The sequence below is a fragment of the Gavialis gangeticus genome, unplaced genomic scaffold (assembly GCF_001723915.1).
Source record: "Gavialis gangeticus isolate Ggan-Ray unplaced genomic scaffold, GavGan_comp1, whole genome shotgun sequence".
In the NCBI taxonomy this organism is placed as follows: Eukaryota; Metazoa; Chordata; order Crocodylia; family Gavialidae; genus Gavialis; species Gavialis gangeticus.
In genome coordinates this window covers 29,777,992-29,781,357 of record NW_017729024.1, presented here as the reverse complement: position 1 = coordinate 29,781,357, position 3,366 = coordinate 29,777,992, and the positions used below count along the sequence as shown (strand labels likewise).

Here is a 3,366-nt window from a genome sequence, read left to right as displayed (position 1 = left end):
GTGTTCCCCACAGATTTTAACCCAGAGGGTCTCCAGTCGCCCACCTTGGGTGCCACTGTCAACTTGTGGGGACGCGTAGCTTTCCTTGACAGAGAGAGCTAAACCCCCACCCTTTTTATCCACTCGATCCCTCCTGTACAAGGTATAGCTGTCTATATCTGTGGCCCAGATATGATATCTTTGAGCTTTAATGTATCTTAAATTAAAACTATATAGGTTTTTTTTTAAAAAAAAAAAAGCATCTTAACAAACAAATACAAATACGAATACTTATTTAAATAAAAAATATGATTTATTTTTTTTAATTGTTGAGTTTTATCCACTCTGAAAACTCTGCCTGGAGACCTGAGCAGAGGAGTGAAAGGAAAACAGCTTCACCCTCCAGTGGGTGTGTCGTGCCTCCCTGCCCTGCTGTCAGTGCCTTCTTCCTGCCTGGTAGATGGCTAGTTTGGCCGGAGCCAGGAGGAGGTTGACCAGGAGGACCCAGGGCTAGGCAGACCCGTGATATGACCTAGCAAATGGCTGTTCTTACCTTATTAACCAAACTTCACTGTCACGCAAGACATGGAGCTGCTTCATGCCAATGGAAAGGGTGTCCTCAAAGAGCAAGTGTTTACCAAGTTGTTTAGTTTAACAGATGTTCAGCTTCCAAACTTATAGGGCGGTGATATTTGACTGGGGGGAGGTGCAGCTCTCATGGGTGTTTTGGCTGAGATCCTTTTGGGGTGCAGCACAGTGTGAGTGCTGTTGGGTGTGCACATACGAGTTACAAGATGAGCCTAGAGAGTTCAAATAGGCATCCAGAGTATCAAACAGAACCAGTCTGCCCTGCTTTGGACTTCCTCAGTTCTTTGCCACAGAAGAGAACTGCTCCTTTTTTTTTCTGCACTCAAAAACATAGCAGAACCTAAGAGCTGGCATTTTCCAAGGGCGGCCTCAAGTCTGTTTAGGGATCTTAAATCCAAAAAAGGTTTAGAGTTTCTGTTGCATGTATCTTGCAGATGAAAAAAGTGAATCTTGGTTTTTATTTACTTACTAGACAATTCATTTTTTTTTTGTTTATGGCTTTGTTTCTAGGCTCCATTGGGTTAGAAATTGGAATTCATTCTAAAACTTAGTGGAACAGTATTTTTAAATTATTTTTCTTAATTGAATAAAACTTAACCAAGCTCTCCATTCTCAGTTAATGTGTATAAGAAATTCTGCTGTGAAGAACGGTAATGATTTTGAATTAACAGATGGTGAAAGTGAACCCAAGCATCTCTGCTGAAGTGAAATCAGAAGTGATCAAGGCAAAAATATCTTTTGCACAAATTAAAATACTTCCGGAGGAAGCAGGGGCTAACCAGTCTCTAAAGTGCCAGCCACCCTACCCTATCTTGGGCCTGACTTCAGAATAACATAGTTTACTATGCCACTGTGAGTTTTGGAGGGGAGGCAAATATCATTTTTCAGTTATAAATATTTCAAGTTATCTAGATAATGAATCTAGTATGTGTGAGAGAATGCTTTATTTATGAAGTTTGATATCAAATTTAGTTGGTGTCTTTCTAAATCTGCATTTAAAAAGCAGCATTTAACTCATTAAGTCTCATTGTTTCAACATTTTTTATTTCAATGCTCTTGACAGACTAGGACATTTAGTTCGTAATGTTTAGTACGTTAGGACATTTAGTACAGACATTTAGTTCGTAAGTTAAGTTTAGTTCGTAAGTTAAGACTAGGACATTTAGTTCGTAATGTTTAGTACGTATGGACATTTAGTTCATAAGTTATTCTCATAAATTTGAATGCAAGTAGAGTGTTGGTTTTTTTCATTTAGTTTTTTAAAGTAATTTTGGTCCACTCTGACAGCCTAGGGTGAAGAAAGAGAATCCACTGAACCCCTTCTTGAAGATAAAATCTGAAGTAGAAAGATGTGGGGGAAGGGGGGAGACAAGAAAGCGAAAGTATGTGAAGTTCTACATAAGCACACAGTATCTCTAGATGAAAAGACCCAGAAGGTTATGTTTACCGCTTTTGGGCCAGTTGATGATTGCAGATATTGGGAAATGCACTATAAATAATATACAATAGGAGGTAGATCTCTACTTTGACCTATTAGAGACAGATCAGTGACAGTCACTTACTTCTGCCTTGTTGCTTTGCACCTTGTTACATGTGAAGGTGATGCACCAAGTTAGTGTCTGACCTATAAGATAAAATGCCATTGCTGAATGAAAGTGTAAATTAGTTTGACGATTTAGACCTGGTATTTACTAGACCTGTAGGCGTTGCTGAAGTACAGAAGTTTAGGCATTGGGCTGAAATAGAGTAAAATACCTGTAATCTCTTCAGCTAATGTAGCTCTGATAATATCTTTTGTGAACGCTGCGTTTATTTACTGTTTAGGGATGGGGGATAATTTAAACTTGCACCTTCCACAAAGCACTAAATTAGCATTAGCTGTTGTCTAGTGGTTGAATAATACTAAAATAAAAGATGTGTTGAATCTGTTTGCATTATTTTGAGCATTCTAATTAAACAGAAACTGTTCAATTTAAAGTCTCAGTTAAAAATGAAAAGTGAAGGTAGTTTAAATTCAACATGCAGTTCTTGAGCCATGACACTTTTATTCATTCAGAAAACCTTCTGTTCTGATATGCAGTTTTAAACGGTTACCTTGTCAACATAAGAATTAGTAAACATGATGTATTTCACATAGTAACATTTTTATATCTCAAAGGGCTTTCTTTCTAGTTTAGCTGTAGAGAAATTTAGTCAAAGAGCACATGACTTGTTCAGGGCTACTAAGGAATTAATTTTGGGGATGCAGATGAGCAGTTAGATGCTTGATTACATATCCCACGCTGAAACTGCTATGCCCCATATTCTGAGGTTTATTTTAACATATAGTTGTAGTATACACTAATAGCAATATTAACTTCAGTGATACAATTCAGTAATGTCCCTACACCATCGCTTTGTGCTATAGACGATTGAAGGGAAGAGAGCATTCCCTTCACCTTTGCAGTACAGAAAGTTATGTCTCTAAACATTCTTTCGGAGATGTTTAGTACCACAAATCAGTTACTTCATGCAAAAAACAGCCTTTTGGAAATCAGTATTGATCAGTTTCACTTATGTTAGAGGGAGACCTGTTTAAAAAATAAATTGGGAGCTTAAAACATAAGGGTCTGTATATCTATTCATTGAATCCTTTTTGTTTTGCTAGGGTATAAGCTTCCAGACCTCATAGGAGGCAAATGTCTGACATGTTTGATACTTAATTCTAAATTGATAGGTATGTGAAATACCTGTATACCTAGCATTGCTGGCTTTTTTTTTTTTTCTTTTTCTCCTTTATACTAATATAAATAAGAAACA

At 37.2% G+C, this 3,366-nt stretch overlaps 1 protein-coding gene across 1 annotated transcript in view; it reads left to right on the top strand.

The window, feature by feature from the left end:
* Positions 1–3,366, top strand: part of PGGT1B (protein geranylgeranyltransferase type I subunit beta) — a 67,245-nt gene that overhangs the window by 1,564 nt on the left and 62,315 nt on the right. The gene's annotated exons all lie outside the window — the stretch shown is intronic.